This window comes from Phyllobates terribilis, unplaced genomic scaffold, assembly GCF_046119375.1.
Source record: "Phyllobates terribilis strain yellow unplaced genomic scaffold, ASM4611937v1 Scaffold_4__5_contigs__length_816908805, whole genome shotgun sequence".
NCBI lineage: Eukaryota > Metazoa > Chordata > Amphibia > Anura > Dendrobatidae > Phyllobates > Phyllobates terribilis.
Genome location: NW_027362764.1, coordinates 630,848,211 through 630,869,103, shown reverse-complemented (window position 1 = coordinate 630,869,103; position 20,893 = coordinate 630,848,211). Strand labels below are relative to the sequence as shown.

Here is a 20,893-nt window from a genome sequence, read left to right as displayed (position 1 = left end):
ATTGGTCCACCAATTTGATGCAGCATGCAAGGTGATCAATTCAGAACAGTGATGTTTTCATATTGCATCTTAAGGGCTGCATCTATCAGCATCTAATCACTTCACAGGCAGTTCCGATCAGGCATAGATATACATCATTCAGCACAGAGGGCCCATTGCTCCAGACATGAAATAGAAACTAAAAGCAAAATATAAAATTAAAAATAGGAATAATAGAGATTTTTTACCGTGGGATGGCAAAACCACAGTTATTGTTTACTGCAGTATACCACACTTTTTTAAATAGAGATATTTGCGGCTGAACAGTGAGCGACACACTCAAACTGCTTTTTTTTTAGATACCAAAGGCCCAAAACTGGTTAGTACAGCGATTTGACCCGTGGAACTGCGAAACCACACTGGGATGTCGGGCCTACACAAGACTATTTTCAACAGATATATTTTTGTGTCACAACAGTCAGGAGACACTATTGTTTTTCTTTACGGAAAAAACTACCAAAAGCTGAATAATAGAGATTTTTTACCGTGGGATGGCAAAACCACAGTTATTGTTTACTGGGGTATACCACACTTTTTTAAATAGAGATATTTGCGGCTGAACAGTGAGCGACACACTCAAACTGCTTTTTTTTTTTAGATACCAAAGGCCCAAAACTGGACAGTACAGCGATTTGACCCGTGGAACTGCGAAACCACACTGGGATGTCGGGCCTACACAAGACTATTTTCAACAGATATATTTTTGTGTCACAACAGTCAGGAGACACTACTGTTTTTCTTTACGGAAAAAAACTACCAAAAGCTGAATAATAGAGATTTTTTACCGTGGGATGGCAAAACCACAGTTATTGTTTACTGGGGTATACCACACTTTTTTAAATAGAGATATTTGCGGCTGAACAGTGAGCGACACACTCAAACTGCTTTTTTTTTAAGATACCAAAGGCCCAAAACTGGATAGTACAGCGATTTTACCCATGGAACTGCGAAACCACACTGGGATGTCGGGCCTACACAAGACTATTTTCAACAGATATATTTTTGTGTCACAACAGTCAGGAGACACTACTGTTTTTCTTTACGGAAAAAACTACCAAAAGCTGAATAATAGAGATTTTTTACCGTGGGATGGCAAAACCACAGTTATTGTTTACTGGGGTATACCACACTTTTTTAAATAGAGATATTTGCGGCTGAACAGTGAGCGACACACTCAAACTGCTTTTTTTTTAGATACCAAAGGCCCAAAACTGGATAGTACAGCGATTTGACCCGTGGAACTTCGAAACCACACTGGGATGTCGGGCCTACACAAGATTATTTTCAACAGATATATTTTTGTGTCACAACAGTCAGGAGACACTACTGTTTTTCTTTACGGAAAAAAACTACCAAAAGCTGAATAATAGACATTTTTTACCATGGGATGGCAAAACCACAGTTATTGTTTACTGGGGTATACCACACTTTTTTAAATAGAGATATTTGCGGCTGAACAGTGAGCGACACACTCAAACTGCTTTTTTTTTAAGATACCAAAGGCCCAAAACTGGATAGTACAGCGATTTTACCCATGGAACTGCGAAACCACACTGGGATGTCGGGCCTACACAAGACTATTTTCAACAGATATATTTTTGTGTCACAACAGTCAGGAGACACTACTGTTTTTCTTTACGGAAAAAACTACCAAAAGCTGAATAATAGAGATTTTTTACCGTGGGATGGCAAAACCACATTTTTTGTTTACTGGGGTATACCAATCTTTTTTAAATAGAGATATTTGCGGCTGAACAGTGAGCGACACACTCAAACTGCTTTTTTTCTAGATACCAAAGGCCCAAAACTGGATAGTACAGCGATTTGACCCGTGAAACTGCGAAACCACACTGGGATGTCGGGCCTACACAAGACTATTTTCAACAGATATATTTTTGTGTCACAACAGTCAGGAGACACTACTGTTTTTCTTTACGGAAAAAACTACCAAAAGCTGAATAATAGAGATTTTTTACCGTGGGATGGCAAAACCACAGTTATTGTTTACTGGGGTATACCACACTTTTTTAAATAGAGATATTTGCGGCTGAACAGTGAGCGACACACTCAAACTGCTTTTTTTTTAGATACCAAAGGCCCAAAACTGGATAGTATAGCGATTTGACCCATGGAACTGCGAAACCACACTGGGATGTCGGGCCTACACAAGACTATTTTCAACAGATATATTTTTGTGTCACAACAGTCAGGAGACACTATTGTTTTTCTTTACGGAAAAAACTACCAAAAGCTGAATAATAGAGATTTTTTACCGTGGGATGGCAAAACCACAGTTATTGTTTACTGGGGTATACCACACTTTTTTAAATAGAGATATTTGCGGCTGAACAGTGAGCGACACACTCAAACTGCTTTTTTTTAAGATACCAAAGGCCCAAAACTGGATAGTACAGCGATTTGACCCGTGGAACTGCGAAACCACACTGGGATGTCGGGCCTACACAAGACTATTTTCAACAGATATATTTTTGTGTCACAACAGTCAGGAGACACTACTGTTTTTCTTTACGGAAAAAAACTACCAAAAGCTGAATAATAGAGATTTTTTACCGTGGGATGGCAAAACCACAGTTATTGTTTACTGGGGTATACCACACTTTTTTAAATAGAGATATTTGCGGCTGAACAGTGAGCGACACACTCAAACTGCTTTTTTTTTTAGATACCAAAGGCCCAAAACTGGATAGTACAGCGATTTTACCCGTGGAACTGCGAAACCACACTGGGATGTCGGGCCTACACAAGACTATTTTCAACAGATATATTTTTGTGTCACAACAGTCAGGAGACACTACTGTTTTTCTTTACGGAAAAAACTACCAAAAGCTGAATAATAGAGATTTTTTACCGTGGGATGGCAAAACCACAGTTATTGTTTACTGGGGTATACCACACTTTTTTAAATAGAGATATTTGCGGCTGAACAGTGAGCGACACACTCAAACTGCTTTTTTTTTAGATACCAAAGGCCCAAAACTGGATAGTACAGCGATTTGACCCGTGGAACTGCGAAACCACACTGGGATGTTGGGCCTACACAAGACTATTTTCAACAGATATATTTTTGTGTCACAACAGTCAGGAGACACTACTGTTTTTCTTTACGGAAAAAACTACCAAAACCTGAATAATAGAGATTTTTTACCGTGGGATGGCAAAACCACAGTTATTGTTTACTGGGGTATACCACACTTTTTTAAATAGAGATATTTGCGGCTGAACAGTGAGCGACACACTCAAACTGTTTTTTTTTTAGATACAAATGGCCCAAAATGGATAATACAGAGGTTTGAACTGTGGAAGTGCAAAACAACACTTCTGTTTCTCTAGCCTACACCAGACTATTTTCAACAGTTATATTTGTGTCTGACAAATCAGAGACACGCTTTTTTTGGGGGGGGCGGGAGACACACCAAAAGGTTAATAAGACGGGTATTTGTACAGTGTGAAGGAGGAAAAAAAGGAGGATTTAGATGAAAAAAAAAGGATTTTTCCTGGCCCCGACACCTGGTGCTAAGTCCAGCAATTTCAGCAATAGAAGCACACAGGACTGTAATGCAGCGTTTGCTGGTATAACCACTGTGTCTCTTATACAGCCTGCCTGCCTGGTATCTGGGATGGATATTAGTCCTGAAAAGGACTGTTTGTTTGTTCTGGCAGCCTTTACAGATCCTACACTAACTATTTCGCAGTTTATATCTCTCCCTAAATCAGCAGCACTGTCCCTACACTGTCTAATCCGGAGCGACTGTGTCCAAGATGGCGGCGTCCCGTTTTAAATACTCGAGGTGATGCTGTGCGGCCAGCCAATCACTGTAATGCCCACAACCAGCATGGCTGCAGCATTACAGTGACTGGCTGGCAATCCCTGCATGTTCATTGGCTCTGTAAAGAGCGCCAAATATGCAGGGCGGAGACCCGAGCTCCCGCCCGAGTAACCCGGAAATGCTCGGTGCTCGCCGAATATCCCGAGTAGTGAGATGCTCGGGCGAGTACCGAGCAGTGTCGAGCATGTTCGCTCAACACTAGTTATCATATGATCATGTATGGACTATTTGCAAATAGTATTTTTATGTTAATTATCTATGGGAATTTTGGTGATTGATACCCCTATTTAAAGCTTTGCTGTGCACCCTGTATTCACTTGAGAAAGATTCAGTCCAACAACCAAAATGTTGTATACCTTTGGCATAGAATAAACCAACAGCGTTTATTCATCACATTCATACATGAGTGCTGCCTGTTTTTGAACTTTAGATATGCTGATAAATAATAGATGGATAAATAAAAAATAGATAGATACATAAACAAATAGATACATACATAATAATATGTTGATGATAGATAAATAGCTATAAACAATGGATGCAAAGATGAATATACAGATGAATAGTTATATAATAGAAATATAGACAATGGAAGGATAAATAAACAATGGAAAATAGTTAAATACATAGATTTGTTTATGTCTATGTTTTTTGTAGATATAAGTAGATGTCTCTCTGGGTGATGTTACATACATGTCCTGTATTCTCATTGATGGATACTATCAATGCATGTAGCCTAATTTATCTTGATAACCTGGTAACCATTAAACAATGGCTGTATAATTTATGATGCTGATAGGACCACTGTAAAGCACTTAATTGTTATACTGAATTTTCAATAAGGAATGGGACAGAATCAATGCTAACTAATTGTTATGTTGGCAGATTTCATTTACACCCTGCATTTTTAAGATCCTTGCTTTGTGTGCTTTCCATCTGTCACAGTCTAGCAAATGCCGGCTGCTCAGTGTAAGTGAGCTTCTAAATTGTTCTTAGATTTACTTTTATAATTAGGAGCATGAACCTCATAAAGAAGTCTGGATATTATTCTCTAATACACAGAACACTCAATTTCTTGTATTTTCACAGCTGAGATACGATATTACCGTGGAAACACTTGCATACTTGTATGCAATATAATAGCGCTACTGTATTACCACCAAGGTATTTAATTTGGCTTATATACCGAAGAAGACCGGTTTGTGCACGTTACATATCATGGAATAGTGTCTGCAAAGCTGAATAAAAAATTGCTTTTTTTTTAAATTCCTCATCTTTGTTGCAGAGATATTAGCTTGTAAACCTTAGGGTATAATTTATAATAAGCCCAAAAGGGCATTACCAGAGTTTTGTTTCTGGGGGTATATACTTCTTTCCCTGCATGAGGTTGACCAATCATAATCAGGCAGCAACACACAGGGGAAAAAATAATATGCCCTCCTCTCCTCACTGATCTCTGCAGCCACTGTGTAGAGATACAGCAGAGCTGAATTATGTTTCCTTGAAAACACTTCCAGCTCTCATCTCAGTGAGGGGGGAGGGTCAGAACTGATAGCACTGTGAAATGAGACCTGGAAGTGTTTATGATGACAAAAAAGCTCAGTTCTGCTGTATATCTACACAGTAACTGCAGTGTAATGTATCATCATAAACACTTCCAGATTTCATCTCATACCAGTCAGTGCTATAAGGGGTGTCAGATCTTACAGCACTCTGAGATGAGATCTACAAGTGTTTGTAATTATGCATAACTCTGCAGCTACTGTGTTGAGCTGAGTTATGTATCATTAGGAACACTAGATAGATAAATGATAGATAGATTGATAGATAGAAAGTTCAATAGATAGATGATAGATAAATAGATTGATAGAAGATGACATCTGGAAGTGTTTGTAATGATAAATTACTCAGCTCTGCTCTATCTCTACATAGTAGCTGTAAAGATCAGTGAGGAGAGGAGGGCTCTGTTTGTTGCTGCCTGCTTGTGATTCTTCAACCTCAAGAAGTACATGACCCCAGAAACAAATCACTTATTAGACACAGTTGAGCTTAATATAAAGACCTAATGTCTCTGCAATGGAGAGGAGAAATTAAAAAAATAAAATCTAAATTTTACTCAGCTTTGCAGCTACTATTACTTGTCGCAGCCAGTTTAATATGCTCAAATTGGTGAAAGTTCCTCTTTAGGGACATTTAGACAGTAAATCAGTAGTATTATACACTGTGATCTGTTCTTACCAGGCTCAGTTTACACTGTATTATTTTCAGTGAAATGTTTTGCTAAACATTTGCACAGACATATGCAATTGTAAGTCTATACAAATATCTGCCATTGATTACTATGGACCGCACAGTATAATTTCTTCAATTTATTCAATTGTTGAGCTCACCTTTCATTACAGTTGAAGTGGAGAAATAATGACTTATACTGTCTAAATATATGCCAAAGTGCCACCTATATTTGGCTAATGAGTCTATGAGGACATCACATGTATAGTATAAGTCAGAACAATTTCCCAGAATTGGCCGGAATCCATTCAGAAAAGGAGATTTCTTAATAATGTCTTAGAAGGACTGTATTTTTTTTCTGATTCCAAAAATGTGAAATGTAAAAATTGTGGCAGAACCAGTACCCCAAAATCACACATCATATTAACCCTTTACCACCTGAGCATGTTTACACCTTCCTGATCAGACCACATCTTTTAACGTCTGACATGTCACTACGTGCGATAACTCTGAAATGCTTCCACATATGTCAGTGGTTCTGAAACTTTTTTTCATCACATTGTGCTTTAGGTTCCTGATAAATTTAGGTCGATATGATTTTATCTATGAAAATATCTGCGTTTTTATGTCCTTAACCAGATAGCCATACCACACAAAATAGTTAATGAATAACCTTTACCACATGTCTACTTTACGTCAGCATCATTTTTTTTTGTTAGGAGGTTAGCTCAAAAGTTTAGCAGCAATTTTTCATTTTTTTCAATTGAATTTTTAAAACCTGTTTATGGACCATTTCACTTTTCGATTGACTTTGGTTTTCTGACATACAGGCTCCTCGCACAAGGAAAATTCACCCCTCAAAGTATTCAAGACTGTATTCAGAAAGTATGTTAAAACTACAGGTCCTTCACATGAATTAATGCAAAGTAGAAGAAAAAAAAAGAAAAATTATATTTTTGTTTACTAAAGATTGGCTTTAGTCCCATATTTTTTTCATTTTCACGAGGGTATATGGAGAAAATGGGCCATGCAGTTTGTGGTACAATTTCTCCTGAGTACATTGATACCCTGTAAGGGTGTGGACTGCCCTGTCCCTGCCCCTGAAGACAGCATGGAGTGATAAAAAATAGTGTTTTGCAGTTTTACTGCATTTTATTGTCATGTGAACTGTGAACTTTGGCATGTGTTTTTTAGTAATATAATGTAACTAATGCATAGTGTTGTAGGTACTGATGCTGCTGTGTAGGTACTGTAAAGGTAATGCCTAGTGTGAGTAATATACACTCAGCTCAGGTGTAGGGAAAGTATAAGATATTGTTTAGTGCTTAAGTTAGAGATAGATAGAGTCTGTAGGTGCATTAGGACAAGTTACAGTTAATGTCTTGGACTAGCCCATATTGGGAGGGGATTAAGCAAGAAAAAGGGAAACCATTTCCTGGTTGAGGTAGTTAGGTAAAGTGTTTGTCGGAGGCAAGTTGAACTTCAAGGTGCAGTGGTCTGGAAGCACAGTGTGTACAAAATGTTCTGGCGGTATGAGGTCATACAAAATTCCCTGTGGAAATTCCTGCAACGTTCAGAGCCTACAGCTCAATATAGGTGCTATGGAGAGCATCTTAACCCTGAACGTAAGAAAATGATGGAAATGTACTGTGTGAATGAAGCAAGTGGAGAAGGGTGCTGTGCCCGATACTGCATGCTAATGACTGATGTACTTGAACTGTGCAGTAAAGTGTCCCCGGACATGGAGACAGCAAAGACTTCTGGCCTGCAAGTGAGTGTACTGCACCACACATGGCACAACACATATGAACTGGGACACTATATTTGTGTAATGTGCCAGGGCGTCATGGAGCAGCAGCTTGCCCACACCTACCGTTCTGGGCACCTTACAACTCCAAATGTGGTCAGAAACTACTTTTTATATACACAGTAGGCTTCGGAAGTGAAGAAGCGCTATTTGATTTTTGAAGTGTAAATTTGGCTGGAATAGATCATGAACAACATGTCACACTTGCAAAGCCCACGAGGTGCCAAAGCAGTAGAAGCCCTACAAATGACCCCATTTTAGGGGGGGGGGGGTCCAAGGTGATGCCATGTGCCTCATTACAGTGAATAATTCAATCAGCATTTTTTGGAGATGTAGACAGAAACCCCAACATACGTGCACAGCAAAGAATACAGTATAAATGTATTTTACAGTTAATGTGAATTATCAGCAGGAGACCCTAAACTATTAAAACGTGCATGTAGCTATATTAAAGACAGGTCCAGCAATATCTTTACTTGTCCAGTCCGTTCTTCTTACAGAGAAATCAGGGTTTGAATTGATATGCAAAGGAAGATGAAGAGCTATTTGTAGATCTGGAGCCTCTGTCACTCCAGGTTCCTTCCCTGCCTCGTGCCACCGCTTCCTGCTTGACTGACAGCTCCTTTACCTGAAGTCACACCATAGAGTCTGTCAGTTAAGCAGAAGGAGGTGGCGCTAGGCAGGGAAAGGGCAGTAGTGACAGAGGCTTCAGATCTACCATATCCATTTACATATCAATTCAAACTCTTATTTCTCAGTAACAGAAGAATGGACTGGCCATGTAACGGTATTGCAGGACTTGCCTTTGAAATAGCTACAGTGGTGGCCAAAAGTATTGGCACCCCTGCAATTCTGTCAGATAATACTCAGTTTCTTCCTGAAAATGATTGCAATCACAAATTCTTTGGTATTATTATCTTCATTTAATTTGCTTGCAAGGAAAAAACACAAAAGAGAATGAAGCAAAAATCAAATCATTGATCATTTCACACAAAGCTCCAAAAATGGGCCAGACAAAAGTATTGGCACCCTCAGCCTAATACTTGGTTGCACAACCTTTAGCCAAAATAACTGCGAACAACCGCTTCTGGTAACCTTCAATGAGTTTCTTACAATGCTCTGCTGGAATTGTAGACCATTCTTCTTTGGCAAACTGCTCCAGGTCCCTGATATTTGAAGGGTGCCTTCTCCAAACTGCCATTTTGAGGTCTCTCCACAGGTGTTCTATGGGATTCAGGTCTGGACTCATTGCTGGCCACCTTAGAAGTCTCCAGTGCTTTCTCTCAAACCATTTTATAGTGCTTTTGGAAGTGTGTTTTGGGTCATTGTCCTGCTGGAAGACCCATGACCTCTGAGGGAGACCCAGCTTTCTCCCACTGGGCCCTCCATTATGCTGCAAAATTTGTTAGTAGTCTTCAGACTTCATAATGCCATGCACACGGTCAAGCAGTCCAGTGCCAGAGGCAGCAAAGCAACCCCAAAACATCAGGGAACCTCCGCCATGTTTGACTGTAGGGACCGTGTTCTTTTCTTTGAATGCCTCTTTTTTTTCCTCTACACTCTATGTTGATGCTTTTTCCCAAAAAGCTCTACTTTTGTCTCATCTGACCAGAGAACATTCTTCCAAAATGTTTTAGGCTTTCTCAGGTAAGTTTTGGCAAACTCCAGCCTGGCTTTTTTATGTCTCGGGGTAAGAAGTGGGGTATTCCTTGGTATCCTACCATACAGTCCCTTTTCATTCAGACGCCGACGGATAGTACGGGTTGACACTGTTGTACCCTGGGACTGCAGGGCAGCTTGAACTTGTTTGGATGTTAGTCGAGGTTCTTTATCCACCATACGCACAATCTTGCATTGAAATCTCTCATCAATTTTTCTTTTCCGTCCACATCTAGGGAGGTTAGCCACAGTGCCATGGGCTTTAAACTTCTTGATGACACTGCGCACGGAAGACACAGGAACATTCAGGTCTTTGGAGATGGACTTATAGCCTTGAGATTGCTCATGCTTCCTCACAATTTGGTTTCTCAAGTCCTCAGACAGTTGTTTGGTCTTCTTTCTTTTCTCCATGCTCATTGTGGTACACACAAGGACACGGGACAGAGGTTGAGTCAACTTTAATCCATGTTAACTGGCTGCAAGTGTGATTTAGTTATTGCCAACACCTGTTAGGTGCCACAGGTAAGTTACAGGTGCTGTTAATTACACGAATTAGAGAAGCATCTGTGAGTCAGTGACCGGGATCGTATACGAGGGACGTTATATATCCCCCAGAATGTGTACAGAGACCTATTAAATCCATTGGAGTGCATTGCAGTCACAGACACAGCTGCGGCTGCAATGCAGGAATGAAGGTGAGCAATGAGCTGGTCAGACTACCTGGCTAAGGCAGATTAAGTAAAACCCGGCAGGGCCTTCATTTCTTGGAGGAGGTCACAGGAGGCAGTGGGGCGGCCTCCTCCCTCCAACTCGGGTTTTCCAGTGGCTCTTGCCCCAGGTCCTTTAAAACTCCTGCACTAACTATTAGTGTTGTTCTATGTTGCAACCTGCTAGGAGCACAGCAGGTTAGCTCAGCAGGACTGTGTGTGGCTGAACCACTGCCTAGGAAGGCTCTGCACCTGTCAGGCTCTGAGCGGCCCGGCGCGGTCGTTGTCCCAGGCAACCATTGTTTATGGACTCATGTCAACCCGGCTGCGAACCGGAGGACTTTCTTTTTACCCGTGAGTTGCTGAATAAAAGCTGTTTTTGTTGGACTTGTTTTGGGTCACTGCCTCAGTTACTGCATGGTGTGAACACCGCCGCCTTATACATCACATGATTTTTCAAACAGTGCCAATACTTTTGTCCACCCCCTTTTTTAGGTTTGGTGTGGAATAATTTCCAATTTGGCTTTAGGACAATTCTTTTTGTGTTTTTTCATTGAAGACAAATTAAATGAAGATAATAATACCAAAGAATTTGTGATTGCAATCATTTTCAGGAAGAAACTGAGTATTATCTGACAGAATTGCAGGGGTGCCAATACTTTTGGCCACCACTGTACATGTGCATATACATAGTTTAGGGGGTGAAATATTGCTGACAAAACTCCCGTGAAACACGGAAACTTCATGATTTATTTGCTGTTAAAATTCTGTTGTATTCCTGAGCCATCAAATGTGGTCTTGTAACCACCAGCTCCTTTTTTAATGAAAGCATAGAGTACTGAGACTTCCTGTCAGTATTTTGAAGAAATGTATCCATTTTGAGACTTCATAGGAGTCTCAGGATGGTGCTTTGTAGGTGGAGTGGGTAGACACTGAAGGTGGGAGTGAGTGAGCTGTGGGACTGGTACAGATATGCCTCTTGGGAAATATAGTCTAGGGGCATGTTGGGAGAGCGGGCAGAAAGATCAGGATGTAAACAATAATAGACCACCAGAATGACTTAAGGGGGCTAAAGACGAGCAAAAAACGGAAAGTAAAGGTAAAAGAGGTGTTTGGGGACTCATTACAAGCATTACACCAAAATGTCGTGAGTTTACAAAGTGTTTTATGCCAGGTTTCAGATGTAAACACATAGATGAATCAGGGTCCTAGACTTCTTATAGATGTCTCAAAACTTTGAAGATTGGTTTAAGTTCTAAAAATATATACCAGATTTATTATTAGTATTTATTTAGTAAATCATTCCTCTTTATTTGTAGTTAGCCGCTCTGTGAATAAAGCTGCTTGTGTCTTTTATGATTCTAGTAGATCTCTATGAATGCTTAGTATAGAGAAGTAACTAATAAAGGTATTTTGTACGAGTTGTCATGATTTATACTGAGGACAGATTTTATTTATCTAAGGTAATCACCTTGGAAAATATATGGAAATACAACAGCACTGATAATTTAAGAAAATGTTTCATAGCCATGATTCTGATCATTAATAATGTATAGAAGCAGTCCTATGCAATTTATGACAAATACCAGAGACACAACTACTATAATTTTATAGTGTTTCTGGCATTAGAAATTGTATTTTTGCATTCAGATTTCCCTGACTCTTCAATGCTAAGTGGCATAAATATACAGAAATACTGTACAATACTGCACATTCTCCTGTTTGCATTTTTCACATTTTTTGGGGGGCAAGTCACAGCAATCCACCGCACACTGTCAGGATCCGTAAACCTGCCGTCACATTGAGTGACTGCAGACTTTTATCAGAAGACATGACATCCCCTTTAACCATGTGTCTGGAAGTAAATTTTCTTGATTATGAAATATTTTTGTTTTATATCTTGTTATATCTATACTGCGGATCAGGATATCTCAGACTTACTGTATACGTCTATCTCAATAAACTTAGAGTTAGAATACAACTTTTGAGATGAATTGCAGAATAACAGGTAATTATGCACATTGTAGTTCTCTGATATTATGTGATAATAAAACAGACTTCCCTGAATGCTAGAATGCTTCAATAATAATCTGTAAAGCTACCAGGGGGATTTCAGATTCATTGTGGTCACCCTGCAGATTCATTAGCAGACTATAAGCTGCCATAAACCAGCTGTTGGGAGTATTAGGATCATATCATGCAGGCTGAGGATCTACCTTGGGAAATTTAAAACGCCTAATATTAATGGATAACTCACCAAGCTCCATGCAATACCAATGACATCATCATAGTTATATCAATACCTATACTATATACTGTTTTAAAGATGTCTTTTTGCTTATATGTAAGTTGTTTTAACTGCTTCAGATAATACTTTTGACACAAAACACTGTAATGGGTTAAGCATGGCTCAAATATTGTCACAATCATAAAATTACTAAAATATATTAGAAATGTGATTGCAAGTGACACATTTTTCTTTATAGTAACTGTAACAATACTATATATATATTGGCAGTGTTAAAGGGAACCTATCACCAGTGTTTTAGTATCTGAACAAATACCACCACCTTTATCAGCATTTGTGCTGAATTCCACAAACTTGTATATTATCTCCTGACTAGTGTTGAGCGAGTATGTTCTATTAACCCTTTCGGCGAGTATGCTCGGGCCGAGCTCCGAGTATTTACAGCTGCTCGGTGATCTGTTTGAATCGCTCCCGTGTGCATGATTTGTGACTGTTTGACAGCTTTATTACATGTGAGGAATGTCTATTTCTTACACATTCCTCACATGTAATAAAGCTGTCAAACAGTTGCACATCATGCACACGTGAGCGATTCAACCATATTACCGAGCAGCTGTAAATACTCGGCGCTCGGCCCGAGCATACTCGGAACAGAACATACTCGCTCAACACTACTCCTGACTCCCCCTGTATACCTCAAAAATATCTTTTGAATTGCTCTTGCGCTGTATATAAATCCGGCCGGTCCGGTCCAATGGATGTTATTGCTGCAACGTCTGTTCCTCCTGCTCTCTTGATAATTGCTGTCTTCCGGCTTTGATCGATGTGGATGATGACGTGTCCTACGTCATCCACATAGCTTAACGAAATCTCGCGCCTGTGCCGGAGCATTGCGCAGGTGCACTCTGCTCTGCCCTACTCTCTGCACAGCATAAAACATAACTGTGCATGCTTGCAGTAGGGCAGAGCAAAATGTGATGCTCCGGCACAGGCGCGAGCTATGTGGATGACGTAGGACACGTAGTTTTCCACATCGATCAAAGCCGGAGGACAGCAATTAGCAGCAGAGAGTTGGGACAGACACCATAGCGAGGATGCCCATTGGATCAAACTGTCGGATTTACATGCGCAGCACGGAGGCTGATAAAGGTGGTGGTATTTGTTCAGACACTAAAAAACTGGTGACAGGTTCCCTTTAAAAGGAAGTTTTCACCATGAAAATGCAGTCTGCTCTGTAGTCACCATGTTATAAAGGGAGCAGAGTAGATTGATATATAGTTTTGTGAGAAAAGATTCAGTATAACCTGTGATTTAATTATTTAAACCTCTTCTCTTTCTGGGATTTTGGGTCCAGTGGGCGGCCCTATCAGTGACTAACAGCTATCTCTGTATAAGTCTGCATACAGAGGTAGCTGTCAGTCACTGATAGGACTGCCCACTGGACCCAAAATACCAAAAAGAGAAGAGGTTTAAATAATTAAATCACAGGTTATACTGAATCTTTTCCCAGAAAACCTTATGTCAATCTGCTCAGCTCACCCTGCTCTATAACATGGTACCTGCAGATTAGACTGCATTTTCATGGTGACAGGTTCCTTTTAATAAATAACTCCATATACTTATTAATCACTTCTGTTATTCTGTTTGCTATTCATATTTAGGTGTAGAAGGGTAAAGAGCTCATGTTTTGTTACAACATTCAGTGAGACCCATTTGTTGTTGGTTGTATCCACTGGGTAGAGCTTTCTTTCATATAATGTAATTTCTACAATTCTACTTTTGGAACTGGAAGCTGAATGTAGCAAAGGCTCAGCTTTCATTCAGCCTTGATAACTTTGTCTTTAACATTTTTTAGGACAACTGTAGTTTCTACTTTTTGTCTTCCATGTGGTTGGCGTAGGCGTGGCATGAGAGGTCATCATGTATTAACGGTCAATAGAAGGCAGAAGAATTAATATGAAATTTTGGGTACTGTCCACCTTGAACAGTTCATGTTTATATAAGTGGTGTACCAAACATGTGCTGATGACTGGGAAGACTGACAACTTTTTATTTTTGTAACTTCAATTTTAATTATTTTTGAGGGGTGAGGCAGAGGCTAATCAATTACAAGCCAGTTATTTGAGTGGAAATAAAATAATTTAGAAGTTATATGTAATGGGGAGGGCCCCACGCAAATCTGAAGTATAGAGTAAAGAGCGATCTTTCCAAAACGCGTTTCAAATACCAACAATTACAAAACCCACAAAGACTTCCTGTGTCTTTACGAACCCAACAGGTTTACAGCTTGTGCACAACTGTATACAATTTTATCTTCATTGGATTAAAACAGATTTCTTAGCCAAATATATGGTTAGATCAAGACCTATATAAAATCACTCTTTCCTAGCAGTCATCTAATCCAATTGATTGATGCAGAAAATGTATATTTTTCAGTTTATTGTGCGTGATACAGCATTATTGAAGATAAGGCACCTTGGACTACACTTGATGTTGTCCATAATGGTTAGGCCTTATTAGCTGTGTAATGCACATACTATATATAATATTTAATAACCATGTATAATCTGTTTTGAAGATTTTCTGCAGCTATTATCTGAAATTATGCTTGAGATTATGTTTTTTTTTATTCCTTGATTTACATTGTTGACCTCTGAAAATTGTATCTATAAAATATATTAAATTAGCTTAAGAAGTATAACCTCAAGATTATATTACTGATCCAAACCGGAAGCATATACAATGTTATTTATGTACGTTCACCTTAAAAAAAAATCAAAGTCTAAATCGGGGAAAAAAAAATAATTGGCAGAAAATGCTATTACCTAGCAGACAGATACGGATGATATAGGAACATACATATTACTATATAATATATGTTAACTAATAGAGCATAATGAATTTATTTTCCAATAATTTTGACGCTGCAGAAAGTCACGTTAGGATTCATTAACCCTTCCCATTTATAGGCATCTTCTATAAACCTAAGCTCTTGTCTTTTGTACCGTCAGCTTTGTTTCTTCCAATCTGCATTAACCCATTCATTACAAAAGGCCTACGATTACCAGCAGCATCTGCTTTTACCAGCACACTCATCTACATAATTTAATCTTCTTGCCAGCAGCCTCGTACCCGTTGCAAACCAATCACTTTTTGCTTGCTCATTGCTTAAGGCTGTTTTCTGCTTTTCATTGCTTTGTCTTTCATTCATCAGCAGAAAACCTTTCTTGTTTTATTAAAGAATACATAAAATGATGACATATTGCATATTGCCTCTGTAAGTATTTCCCATATTGTCCATTGATTTAATCGCAGACCCTGCTATATTAGTCTCTGGTCCTGTATGCTGACTCACCAGAACCATCAGCATGTCCTGGTCCTGAACTCTTGAGCCTTTTGTCCCTGTAATAGCATAGGGGTTGTGTGTAATCTGCAGAGCATTGCTGGACAGGGAAGGCTTGAGCTGAGATACTGCAGATGGGAGCTGTCCATGCGCTTAAAGTGCTGAAATGCTGCAGCTACAGAGAATCAGAACAGTCTACAATCTTACATACCTGTTACGCATTAAATCCGTGCGGAAAGAAGCAAGCTGTCCATCTTGGATATGGAAATATGAGCTGTCGACTTTAGTCAAGTTTCCAGAATAATGTCTTCAGCTGTGGGGTTTGCCAGAAGGCTTGCGTGCCAGAGAATGAGCTGGAAGGAGGCAGTGAAAGAGTCCTCCCTAGCAGTGCTTGTCTTCAAGGCAATAAAGGAAAAAAAAAAAGATTTGCTTGCAAAAGCAGACCCACCCCTGATATGTCATTGGCTGACCTGAAATTGTGGAGCAAATATTTAAACTGAATTTCACATTTCTTCGTAGCTCAGAAGCCCCTTCGTATAAGCAGAAAATAACATCCGATACTATTTTGAAAATTGTATTTCATAAAAACCTAAAATCTCTAAGTCTGTTTTCCTCTACATAACATTAATATGATCCTGTCTATAATCATTTCAAAACCATGAAATTCAGATACTATATTTGGTTAATAAAATAAGTAAATGATTGAAAAGTATTGATGATAACCAATGTATACATAGAGAGAAAAATAAATTAGAAGTATATAACATATAGGTGAAATATACAATCTTGTTATTTTAGAAGGCATATCATTACATATAAAAGAAGTCATTTCCATTTGAAGATTTTACTAATCGATACGTTATTAGATTGGAAGCTGGTGAAACTCACACAACCATTTGGAAGACATTCTAGCTCCATGTTAATGTTTACATGAATTAAAAAGTGTCCTATTAGTAGGGAAAAGCCCAATCGGAAAACACTTCAAATATATAGATACAAACACACAGCCTGTGATAGGTAATATCCAGGACAAAAGAAGTGAATAGGACTAGAAGTAAAAGAAATGTTTTATGAAGTAATAAAAGTAAAAACAATTAAAATCAGAAAAGGTGCTTTCAGAACTAGGATGCGGTAAAGTGCCCATTCACAAAGAATGGAATGATGGGATCACAGCAGAGTTTTAAAGGTAGCAAGATAAAGGTAAGTCAAACATTGTTTCCTCATACACTCTAAAGAAACCTTTGTGTAATTTAGTCCCAATGTCAGAGTTTCAGCCAGCAAATAAGATGATATAGATACAAGGTATTTATTACCTGTTGGTCTAAGTGAACCATGAGAACAGCAGACAATTGTAGCACTGCGTCTTTCCACCACGAGCGTTTCGCCCTGCTTCTTCAGGGAGCGTGTCAATCTTTGAGAATGAAAGTCTATGCAGCAGGACCGCATTGGAGGGGTGGGGGATCCCTGTGGTAATCATACAGACACAGCTATGTTATTTCATTTATGATATTTGCTTGACCTGGCAAATTCGAACAATTTGCGATTCGATTGGTGCAAATTGTAAAAAAAAAAACCTTTCCGACATTTTACATAAAACAGAATATTGCCTTAAACAGAGGAGGCTCACATGACCTCAGGCACAGCTACAGCATCACATTGTACAGGGTCTACAATAGCTTAGTTAAACGCCAAGGCAGGATTTGCAACAGCCATTTTAGATTCTGGATAGTGAGAGAACATCAGAGCGTACGACTCAGCAATAGAGATAGGGACAAAAAGCCACAAAACATTGGCCAAATGCTACAGACGGAGTGTGTTGTACAGATGGAGCAGTGAAGAAGATGAGTGTAATAGTCTCTAAATTAAACAGAATTTCAGTTGATAGGAGAGAGGGAGATAGGAGAGGTGCTAGCAGCAGTGCCAGTACGATTGATTACACAGTGATTTAGTGTAGTTAGAAGATGTCCTGTTGCATTTGAATTACATTTTTTTTTCATTCTTCATGCTCAAGAAAGAAGCTAACCAACACAATATGTTTTAAAGAAAAAAAGCTAGGCTCTTGTCAAAGAAAGTGTGCTTGTCACAAGTGACTGCACTGAGTTTTTGCATTTCTTGTTTTGGGAAAGAGGTAATAATAATTGTGTTAAAACCAAAACCAAAGTAGAGATGTTTTACTGTGACTGTCTTAACAAGGTACGCATATCACAAAATAATATTATTTTTTTTTGCACAATTGTTTTAGTGGTTAAATTAGACACCCATACATGTCACACCAATACTCTGAACTGTTGAGAAGGCATTTCTTGGAAATTGTTTTTTGAGAAGAAAAGAATTTCTTGTCTTAAAAAGTTACCAAAAAAATTAGTAATCTAGACATATAACTATCACTGTGTTTTTTTGCACCCCTGTTTAAGTAGTCCAATTTGACACTTGAACACAGCACCCTAATACAGCAACCTGTTGCAGCATTTCACGTTTGACTTTTTTTGCATTTTGTCCATTTTGGGAAGGAATGATTGTGTTGAAAAAAATATCAAATTTGAAGAAAATCCAGATATTTACCAGTAGCTATTTTTTACACTTGTTTTAGTAGTCAAATTTAGCACTTGTACATGACACATCAATACTGCTGCTTGCTGCCACATTTGGCTTTACAGACATTTACTAAAATATAAACAGAATAAAAAAAAAATTCAGACATATAACTGTGACTGTTTTTTTGCACACCTGTCAAATTTAACACCCATACACTCCACACCAATATTAAGACCTGTTGCCACTGCTTGCTTTTTGGACATGTCTGGTAAAGGAAAAGTGTCAATGGCAATAATTGGAAAAATGTAAAAAAAAAACCCAAAACATACCATGTGAATGTAAGAATGTGGGAGCCACAAGCAGACACGGTATCACCACCACTTACACCAGCCATCCGGTCAGTAGTATTACCAAACAGGTCATAATTATCCTCCTTTGACTCAGGTAAGAGAATGAGTGGGAGGAAACAGAGGACATTATATGGAATATATGGCACATCACTCTTCTCAGTCAAAGCAAGATGACGTTACCTCCAACAGTGGCACCATCAGTTTGAGTCAGTGATCTTCACAGTCCTCCTCCTCTGCTATTATAACAGTTAATCTTTTACATTGTAGATTTTTAATTCTGTCAATGACATCTATATCTGTTCTGCCACTTAGTCCCCTAAACCAAAGCAATTTCAGGGGGAAGAAAGATATTTCACAAAAACATCTTCCTGTTGATTTATTGTATGATATAAACAGTCAGCGTTTGTACTCAGATGAGAGAAGGCTGGAGTAGATGGAGCAGGGCCTGCGTCACCACATGGCGCACCTGGGCAAGTGGCAAGGTCCTGAGCAAGCTGGGGGGCCCACTCACTGTCATCGACATCGGCGTGCTATGGGGCCTGTGAGTCGGGGGGCCCGGTGCCAGTGCCGGCGAGTGGGCCCCTCTCTTGGTCAGGGCCCCGGCACTTGCATTACTTACCTCTACCTGTTCCTCCGCAGCTCCCGTGTCTTCTGACTCTGCGACATCTCAGGGCAGAGAGCGCGATGACATCACTACAGCACGCCCTCTGTTCTGAGCAGTCACAGTGCAGAGAGCCGGAAAACGGCGATGCTAAGGAGTCCAGAGCAAAGACCAGCGAGGAGAGGTGAGTACTTGATGTTTTTCTGTATGGAGCATTATATGGGGCCCATTATGTATGGAGCATTATATGGGGCCCATTATGTATGGAGCATTATATGGGGCCCATTATTCTGCATGGAGCATTATATAGGGCCCATTATTCTGTATGGAGCATTATATGGGGCCTATTATGTATGGAGCATTATATGGGGCCTATTATGTATGGAGCATTATATGGGGCCCATTATTCTATTTGGAGCATTATATTGGACCCATTATGTATGGAGCAATATTATGGGGCCCATTATATATGGAGCATTATATATGGCCCATTATGTATGGAACAATATATGGGGCCCATTATTCTGTATGGAGCATTATATGTGGTCCATTATTCTGTATGGAGCACTATATGGTGTCCATTATTCTGCATGGAGCAATATATGGGGTCCAGTATTCTATATGGAGCAATATATAGGGTCCAGTATTCTGTATGGAGCATTATATGGGGCCCATTATTCCTTATGTGTCAGAATTCCTGTTGTCCTTCTACAGTTTGACCACTAGTGGCTGTTATTGTTTACTGTAATAAGTGTGCTGCAATCCCACTCCTTACCACTTGAGGCTGCTGTTGTGTTCTGCAATTGCCCTTCTCTAATATGGTAGATTCTGAACCTGTGGAATCCATCTTGTTTCCTGTTTGGGCCTACTTAAAGCCATATGGATCGCTCACTCATTGCTTGAGTATTTTGTCTAGCTGTTAGCCTAGTTCCAGTCTCCAGCTCCTGGACTGTCTTACCCACACTATTCTCACCTATCTACAGATTGTTTCCTACAATGCCTTTGCTTTACCCAAGAACATCTATAACCGCTTGCTGTTCCTGCTCGGTCTCCTTTGGCCACTGGTTCCAGCAGTACTACGTCAGTATCGCAACGGGATACTCAAGCCTTCATCATGTATGCTGCAGAGGGAAATAAAGAGGTTCTTTAAATAAGATGTACTGTTTGCTTACCAACATCTATGCAGATATTAAAACACTAAAAATAAAAATACACAGCATTTGAAACCCTGACATCTCATAACGTTCTTATTTTTGGACAAGCTATACAGGATCTACAAAATATTGTGCAAGATCTAAGCAATAAGATTGCACTGCAGTCTGAACAGATCCTTCAATTACAAAATCAACATATTGCTCCGGCCTCTCCACCCACCCTTCCACTCCCACCTTTCAGGTTTGGTGGAGACTGTGACAAATTTCAGGGATTCATCAACCAGTGCAGATTGTACTTTCGTGCACACCCTGCTCACTTCCATGCTGACAGATCGAAAGTGTTATGTATCATTATGTTACTGACACATAAAGC

General features: G+C 39.4%; 1 protein-coding gene across 1 annotated transcript in view; it reads right to left on the bottom strand.

The window, feature by feature from the left end:
* CLVS1 (clavesin 1) overlaps nt 1–16,320 on the bottom strand; it is a 137,881-nt gene extending 121,561 nt beyond the window's left edge. Inside the window, exon 1 of the mRNA XM_073679341.1 lies at nt 16,092–16,320. The gene's annotated coding sequence lies outside the window, so the exon portion shown is untranslated. The remainder of the gene's footprint in view (nt 1–16,091) is intronic.
* Between the last annotated feature and the right edge of the window lie 4,573 nt (nt 16,321–20,893).